This window comes from Salvelinus fontinalis, chromosome 42, assembly GCF_029448725.1.
Source record: "Salvelinus fontinalis isolate EN_2023a chromosome 42, ASM2944872v1, whole genome shotgun sequence".
NCBI classification, from domain to species: Eukaryota; Metazoa; Chordata; class Actinopteri; order Salmoniformes; family Salmonidae; genus Salvelinus; species Salvelinus fontinalis.
Genome location: NC_074706.1, coordinates 25993228 through 26002104, shown reverse-complemented (window position 1 = coordinate 26002104; position 8877 = coordinate 25993228). Strand labels below are relative to the sequence as shown.

General features: G+C 40.7%; 6 non-coding genes across 6 annotated transcripts; all 6 read left to right on the top strand.

Moving 5' to 3' along the window:
• The first annotated feature begins 465 nt into the window (after positions 1–465).
• On the top strand, positions 466–554 carry trnay-gua (transfer RNA tyrosine (anticodon GUA)). The gene is given in 2 exon segments: positions 466–502; positions 519–554. It is a non-coding gene; the product is annotated as a tRNA-Tyr (tRNA).
• A 1453-nt stretch (positions 555–2007) lies between these two features.
• Positions 2008–2096, top strand: trnay-gua (transfer RNA tyrosine (anticodon GUA)). The gene is given in 2 exon segments: positions 2008–2044; positions 2061–2096. It is a non-coding gene; the product is annotated as a tRNA-Tyr (tRNA).
• Positions 2097–3548: 1452 nt separating this feature from the next.
• Positions 3549–3637, top strand: trnay-gua (transfer RNA tyrosine (anticodon GUA)). Its single transcript is given in 2 exon segments — positions 3549–3585; positions 3602–3637. It is a non-coding gene; the product is annotated as a tRNA-Tyr (tRNA).
• Positions 3638–5090: 1453 nt separating this feature from the next.
• Positions 5091–5179, top strand: trnay-gua (transfer RNA tyrosine (anticodon GUA)). The gene is given in 2 exon segments: positions 5091–5127; positions 5144–5179. It is a non-coding gene; the product is annotated as a tRNA-Tyr (tRNA).
• Positions 5180–6631: 1452 nt separating this feature from the next.
• trnay-gua (transfer RNA tyrosine (anticodon GUA)) lies at positions 6632–6720 on the top strand. The gene is given in 2 exon segments: positions 6632–6668; positions 6685–6720. It is a non-coding gene; the product is annotated as a tRNA-Tyr (tRNA).
• A 1452-nt stretch (positions 6721–8172) lies between these two features.
• trnay-gua (transfer RNA tyrosine (anticodon GUA)) lies at positions 8173–8261 on the top strand. Its single transcript is given in 2 exon segments — positions 8173–8209; positions 8226–8261. It is a non-coding gene; the product is annotated as a tRNA-Tyr (tRNA).
• The last annotated feature ends 616 nt before the right edge of the window (positions 8262–8877 follow it).

Below are 8877 nucleotides of genomic sequence, written 5' to 3'. Positions count from 1 at the left end.
AACAGAACCTGAAATGCCGCTCAGCAAGGAAGAAGCTACTGCTCCAACCCGCCATAAAAATGCCAGACTACAGTTTGGGGACAAAGATCCTACTTTTTGGAGAAATGTCCTCTGGTCTGATGAAACAAAAATAGAACTGTTTGGCCATGATGACCATTGTTATGTTTGGAGGAAACCAAACAATTTGAAATGGTATATATGTGCGATAACCTACTAAATTCACAAAACTGGTAACCCCGTTTTGTAATCTCTGCAACGGCAGACGTCATCAGCGTCTCCATAATTGAAGAAAGTTGTGCCTGGAAAGACCCGTTTGTGGACATTTCGGCAGTTCTGACGAGCGCTCAATACACGGAAATCTCACCATTGCTGAATGGTCAACGTTGATCAACATCTGGTAGAAAAGATTCAACTCAATGCTACGGTTCAAACATGTACCTTTTGCTCCAATGGTTTTTCCATGTCCCTTCGATAGCTCAGTTGGTAGAGTGGAGGACTGTAGAACGCTAAATGCTGAAATCCTTAGGTCGCTGGTTCAAATCCGGCTCGAAGGAGGAACATTTTTCTGCCTCATCAATGCGCCCCAAACACTATTTTTACCTGTTGTTCGCACATCCCCCTATAGAGAATAAAATGTGCATTTCACGTTTCCTTAAAGAATAGTCTAGGTGTACGAATCCAATCATACAGAAGAATTCAAAACACTTCAAGTTTATCCACAATTCACCACATTCAATAGCTCAGTTGGTATAGCAGAGGACCGTAGAACACTAAATGCTGAAATCCGACTTGAGGAGGACCCTTTTCCTACCTCATAAATGCACCTATAAGATATACATTTGCCTGTTGTTCGCACATTCCCTATAGAGAATAAAACGTGCATTTCCAGTTTCCTAATTAAGAAAGAATCCAAGTTAACTCAGAAAATAGTAAAGAACAATTCAGAACAACAAGTTCCCTGAAGTCATTTTTCCCAAAATTGTTTACAGACAGATTATATCACTTCTAGTTCACTGTATAACAAATCCAGTGGGTCAGAAGTTTACATACACTAAATTGGCTGTGCCTTTAAACAGCTTGGAAATATCCCGAAAATGATGTCATGGCTTTAGAAGCTTCTGATAGGCTAATTGACATCATTTGAGTCAATTGGAGGTGTACCTGTAGATGTATTTCATGGCCTACCTTCAAACTCAGTGCCTCTTTGCTTGACATCATGGGAAAATCAAAAGAAATCAGCCAAGACCTCAGAAATAAAATGTAGACCTCCACAAGTCTGGTTCATCCTTGGGAGCAATTTCCAAACGCCTGAAGGTACCACGTTCATCAATAACAAAAAATAGTACGCAAGTATAAACACCATGGGGCCACGCAGCCTTCATACCTCTCAGGAAAGAGACGTGTTCTGTCTCCTAGAGATGAACGTACTTTTGTGCGAAAAGTGCAAATCAATCCCAGAAGAACAGCAAAGGACCTTGTGAAGATGCTGGAGGAAACAGGTACAAAAGTATCTATATCCACAGTCAAACGAGTCCTATGTCAACAGAACCTGAAATGCCGCTCAGCAAGGAAGAAGCTACTGCTCCAACCCGCCATAAAAATGCCAGACTACAGTTTGGGGACAAAGATCCTACTTTTTGGAGAAATGTCCTCTGGTCTGATGAAACAAAAATAGAACTGTTTGGCCATGATGACCATTGTTATGTTTGGAGGAAACCAAAACAATTTGAAATGGTATATATGTGCGATAACCTACTAAATTCACAAAACTGGTAACCCCGTTTTGTAATCTCTGCAACGGCAGACGTCATCAGCGTCTCCATAATTGAAGAAAGTTGTGCCTGGAAAGACCCGTTTGTGGACATTTCGGCAGTTCTGACGAGCGCTCAATACACGGAAATCTCACCATTGCTGAATGGTCAACGTTGATCAACATCTGGTAGAAAAGATTCAACTCAATGCTACGGTTCAAACATGTACCTTTTGCTCCAATAGTTTTTCCATGTCCCTTCGATAGCTCAGTTGGTAGAGCGGAGGACTGTAGAACGCTAAATGCTGAAATCCTTAGGTCGCTGGTTCAATTCTGGCTCGAAGGAGGAACATTTTTCTGCCTCATCAATGCGCCCCAAACAGTATTTTTACCTGTTGTTCGCACATCCCCCTATAGAGAATAAAATGTGCATTTCACGTTTCCTTAAAGAATAGACTAGGTGTACGAATCCAATCATACAGAAGAATTCAAAACACTTCAAGTTTATCCACAATTCACCACATTCAATAGCTCAGTTGGTATAGCAGAGGACCGTAGAACACTAAATGCTGAAATCCGACTTGAGGAGGACCCTTTTCCTACCTCATAAATGCACCTATAAGATATACATTTGCCTGTTGTTCGCACATTCCCTATAGAGAATAAAACGTGCATTTCCAGTTTCCTAATTAAGAAAGAATCCAAGTTAACTCAGAAAATAGTAAAGAACAATTCAGAACAACAAGTTCCCTGAAGTCATTTTTCCCAAAATTGTTTACAGACAGATTATATCACTTCTAGTTCACTGTATAACAAATCCAGTGGGTCAGAAGTTTACATACACTAAATTGGCTGTGCCTTTAAACAGCTTGGAAATATCCCGAAAATGATGTCATGGCTTTAGAAGCTTCTGATAGGCTAATTGACATCATTTGAGTCAATTGGAGGTGTACCTGTAGATGTATTTCATGGCCTACCTTCAAACTCAGTGCCTCTTTGCTTGACATCATGGGAAAATCAAAAGAAATCAGCCAAGACCTCAGAAATAAAATGTAGACCTCCACAAGTCTGGTTCATCCTTGGGAGCAATTTCCAAACGCCTGAAGGTACCACGTTCATCAATAACAAAAAATAGTACACAAGTATAAACACCATGGGGCCACGCAGCCTTCATACCTCTCAGGAAAGAGACGTGTTCTGTCTCCTAGAGATGAACGTACTTTTGTGCGAAAAGTGCAAATCAATCCCAGAAGAACAGCAAAGGACCTTGTGAAGATGCTGGAGGAAACAGGTACAAAAGTATCTATATCCACAGTCAAACGAGTCCTATGTCAACAGAACCTGAAATGCCGCTCAGCAAGGAAGAAGCTACTGCTCCAACCCGCCATAAAAATGCCAGACTACAGTTTGGGGACAAAGATCCTACTTTTTGGAGAAATGTCCTCTGGTCTGATGAAACAAAAATAGAACTGTTTGGCCATGATGACCATTGTTATGTTTGGAGGAAACCAAACAATTTGAAATGGTATATATGTGCGATAACCTACTAAATTCACAAAACTGGTAACCCCGTTTTGTAATCTCTGCAACGGCAGACGTCATCAGCGTCTCCATAATTGAAGAAAGTTGTGCCTGGAAAGACCCGTTTGTGGACATTTCGGCAGTTCTGACGAGCGCTCAATACACGGAAATCTCACCATTGCTGAATGGTCAACGTTGATCAACATCTGGTAGAAAAGATTCAACTCAATGCTACGGTTCAAACATGTACCTTTTGCTCCAATGGTTTTTCCATGTCCCTTCGATAGCTCAGTTGGTAGAGTGGAGGACTGTAGAACGCTAAATGCTGAAATCCTTAGGTCGCTGGTTCAAATCCGGCTCGAAGGAGGAACATTTTTCTGCCTCATCAATGCGCCCCAAACACTATTTTTACCTGTTGTTCGCACATCCCCCTATAGAGAATAAAATGTGCATTTCACGTTTCCTTAAAGAATAGTCTAGGTGTACGAATCCAATCATACAGAAGAATTCAAAACACTTCAAGTTTATCCACAATTCACCACATTCAATAGCTCAGTTGGTATAGCAGAGGACCGTAGAACACTAAATGCTGAAATCCGACTTGAGGAGGACCCTTTTCCTACCTCATAAATGCACCTATAAGATATACATTTGCCTGTTGTTCGCACATTCCCTATAGAGAATAAAACGTGCATTTCCAGTTTCCTAATTAAGAAAGAATCCAAGTTAACTCAGAAAATAGTAAAGAACAATTCAGAACAACAAGTTCCCTGAAGTCATTTTTCCCAAAATTGTTTACAGACAGATTATATCACTTCTAGTTCACTGTATAACAAATCCAGTGGGTCAGAAGTTTACATACACTAAATTGGCTGTGCCTTTAAACAGCTTGGAAATATCCCGAAAATGATGTCATGGCTTTAGAAGCTTCTGATAGGCTAATTGACATCATTTGAGTCAATTGGAGGTGTACCTGTAGATGTATTTCATGGCCTACCTTCAAACTCAGTGCCTCTTTGCTTGACATCATGGGAAAATCAAAAGAAATCAGCCAAGACCTCAGAAATAAAATGTAGACCTCCACAAGTCTGGTTCATCCTTGGGAGCAATTTCCAAACGCCTGAAGGTACCACGTTCATCAATAACAAAAAATAGTACGCAAGTATAAACACCATGGGGCCACGCAGCCTTCATACCTCTCAGGAAAGAGACGTGTTCTGTCTCCTAGAGATGAACGTACTTTTGTGCGAAAAGTGCAAATCAATCCCAGAAGAACAGCAAAGGACCTTGTGAAGATGCTGGAGGAAACAGGTACAAAAGTATCTATATCCACAGTCAAACGAGTCCTATGTCAACAGAACCTGAAATGCCGCTCAGCAAGGAAGAAGCTACTGCTCCAACCCGCCATAAAAATGCCAGACTACAGTTTGGGGACAAAGATCCTACTTTTTGGAGAAATGTCCTCTGGTCTGATGAAACAAAAATAGAACTGTTTGGCCATGATGACCATTGTTATGTTTGGAGGAAACCAAAACAATTTGAAATGGTATATATGTGCGATAACCTACTAAATTCACAAAACTGGTAACCCCGTTTTGTAATCTCTGCAACGGCAGACGTCATCAGCGTCTCCATAATTGAAGAAAGTTGTGCCTGGAAAGACCCGTTTGTGGACATTTCGGCAGTTCTGACGAGCGCTCAATACACGGAAATCTCACCATTGCTGAATGGTCAACGTTGATCAACATCTGGTAGAAAAGATTCAACTCAATGCTACGGTTCAAACATGTACCTTTTGCTCCAATAGTTTTTCCATGTCCCTTCGATAGCTCAGTTGGTAGAGCGGAGGACTGTAGAACGCTAAATGCTGAAATCCTTAGGTCGCTGGTTCAATTCCGGCTCGAAGGAGGAACATTTTTCTGCCTCATCAATGCGCCCCAAACAGTATTTTTACCTGTTGTTCGCACATCCCCCTATAGAGAATAAAATGTGCATTTCACGTTTCCTTAAAGAATAGACTAGGTGTACGAATCCAATCATACAGAAGAATTCAAAACACTTCAAGTTTATCCACAATTCACCACATTCAATAGCTCAGTTGGTATAGCAGAGGACCGTAGAACACTAAATGCTGAAATCCGACTTGAGGAGGACCCTTTTCCTACCTCATAAATGCACCTATAAGATATACATTTGCCTGTTGTTCGCACATTCCCTATAGAGAATAAAACGTGCATTTCCAGTTTCCTAATTAAGAAAGAATCCAAGTTAACTCAGAAAATAGTAAAGAACAATTCAGAACAACAAGTTCCCTGAAGTCATTTTTCCCAAAATTGTTTACAGACAGATTATATCACTTCTAGTTCACTGTATAACAAATCCAGTGGGTCAGAAGTTTACATACACTAAATTGGCTGTGCCTTTAAACAGCTTGGAAATATCCCGAAAATGATGTCATGGCTTTAGAAGCTTCTGATAGGCTAATTGACATCATTTGAGTCAATTGGAGGTGTACCTGTAGATGTATTTCATGGCCTACCTTCAAACTCAGTGCCTCTTTGCTTGACATCATGGGAAAATCAAAAGAAATCAGCCAAGACCTCAGAAATAAAATGTAGACCTCCACAAGTCTGGTTCATCCTTGGGAGCAATTTCCAAACGCCTGAAGGTACCACGTTCATCAATAACAAAAAATAGTACACAAGTATAAACACCATGGGGCCACGCAGCCTTCATACCTCTCAGGAAAGAGACGTGTTCTGTCTCCTAGAGATGAACGTACTTTTGTGCGAAAAGTGCAAATCAATCCCAGAAGAACAGCAAAGGACCTTGTGAAGATGCTGGAGGAAACAGGTACAAAAGTATCTATATCCACAGTCAAACGAGTCCTATGTCAACAGAACCTGAAATGCCGCTCAGCAAGGAAGAAGCTACTGCTCCAACCCGCCATAAAAATGCCAGACTACAGTTTGGGGACAAAGATCCTACTTTTTGGAGAAATGTCCTCTGGTCTGATGAAACAAAAATAGAACTGTTTGGCCATGATGACCATTGTTATGTTTGGAGGAAACCAAACAATTTGAAATGGTATATATGTGCGATAACCTACTAAATTCACAAAACTGGTAACCCCGTTTTGTAATCTCTGCAACGGCAGACGTCATCAGCGTCTCCATAATTGAAGAAAGTTGTGCCTGGAAAGACCCGTTTGTGGACATTTCGGCAGTTCTGACGAGCGCTCAATACACGGAAATCTCACCATTGCTGAATGGTCAACGTTGATCAACATCTGGTAGAAAAGATTCAACTCAATGCTACGGTTCAAACATGTACCTTTTGCTCCAATAGTTTTTCCATGTCCCTTCGATAGCTCAGTTGGTAGAGCGGAGGACTGTAGAACGCTAAATGCTGAAATCCTTAGGTCGCTGGTTCAATTCCGGCTCGAAGGAGGAACATTTTTCTGCCTCATCAATGCGCCCCAAACACTATTTTTACCTGTTGTTCGCACATCCCCCTATAGAGAATAAAATGTGCATTTCACGTTTCCTTAAAGAATAGTCTAGGTGTACGAATCCAATCATACAGAAGAATTCAAAACACTTCAAGTTTATCCACAATTCACCACATTCAATAGCTCAGTTGGTATAGCAGAGGACCGTAGAACACTAAATGCTGAAATCCGACTTGAGGAGGACCCTTTTCCTACCTCATAAATGCACCTATAAGATATACATTTGCCTGTTGTTCGCACATTCCCTATAGAGAATAAAACGTGCATTTCCAGTTTCCTAATTAAGAAAGAATCCAAGTTAACTCAGAAAATAGTAAAGAACAATTCAGAACAACAAGTTCCCTGAAGTCATTTTTCCCAAAATTGTTTACAGACAGATTATATCACTTCTAGTTCACTGTATAACAAATCCAGTGGGTCAGAAGTTTACATACACTAAATTGGCTGTGCCTTTAAACAGCTTGGAAATATCCCGAAAATGATGTCATGGCTTTAGAAGCTTCTGATAGGCTAATTGACATCATTTGAGTCAATTGGAGGTGTACCTGTAGATGTATTTCATGGCCTACCTTCAAACTCAGTGCCTCTTTGCTTGACATCATGGGAAAATCAAAAGAAATCAGCCAAGACCTCAGAAATAAAATGTAGACCTCCACAAGTCTGGTTCATCCTTGGGAGCAATTTCCAAACGCCTGAAGGTACCACGTTCATCAATAACAAAAAATAGTACACAAGTATAAACACCATGGGGCCACGCAGCCTTCATACCTCTCAGGAAAGAGACGTGTTCTGTCTCCTAGAGATGAACCTACTTTTGTGCGAAAAGTGCAAATCAATCCCAGAAGAACAGCAAAGGACCTTGTGAAGATGCTGGAGGAAACAGGTACAAAAGTATCTATATCCACAGTCAAACGAGTCCTATGTCAACAGAACCTGAAATGCCGCTCAGCAAGGAAGAAGCTACTGCTCCAACCCGCCATAAAAATGCCAGACTACAGTTTGGGGACAAAGATCCTACTTTTTGGAGAAATGTCCTCTGGTCTGATGAAACAAAAATAGAACTGTTTGGCCATGATGACCATTGTTATGTTTGGAGGAAACCAAACAATTTGAAATGGTATATATGTGCGATAACCTACTAAATTCACAAAACTGGTAACCCCGTTTTGTAATCTCTGCAACGGCAGACGTCATCAGCGTCTCCATAATTGAAGAAAGTTGTGCCTGGAAAGACCCGTTTGTGGACATTTCGGCAGTTCTGACGAGCGCTCAATACACGGAAATCTCACCATTGCTGAATGGTCAACGTTGATCAACATCTGGTAGAAAAGATTCAACTCAATGCTACGGTTCAAACATGTACCTTTTGCTCCAATAGTTTTTCCATGTCCCTTCGATAGCTCAGTTGGTAGAGCGGAGGACTGTAGAACGCTAAATGCTGAAATCCTTAGGTCGCTGGTTCAATTCCGGCTCGAAGGAGGAACATTTTTCTGCCTCATCAATGCGCCCCAAACAGTATTTTTACCTGTTGTTCGCACATCCCCCTATAGAGAATAAAATGTGCATTTCACGTTTCCTTAAAGAATAGTCTAGGTGTACGAATCCAATCATACAGAAGAATTCAAAACACTTCAAGTTTATCCACAATTCACCACATTCAATAGCTCAGTTGGTATAGCAGAGGACCGTAGAACACTAAATGCTGAAATCCGACTTGAGGAGGACCCTTTTCCTACCTCATAAATGCACCTATAAGATATACATTTGCCTGTTGTTCGCACATTCCCTATAGAGAATAAAACGTGCATTTCCAGTTTCCTAATTAAGAAAGAATCCAAGTTAACTCAGAAAATAGTAAAGAACAATTCAGAACAACAAGTTCCCTGAAGTCATTTTTCCCAAAATTGTTTACAGACAGATTATATCACTTCTAGTTCACTGTATAACAAATCCAGTGGGTCAGAAGTTTACATACACTAAATTGGCTGTGCCTTTAAACAGCTTGGAAATATCCCGAAAATGATGTCATGGCTTTAGAAGCTTCTGATAGGCTAATTGACATCATTTGAGTCAATTGGAGGTGTACCTGTAGATG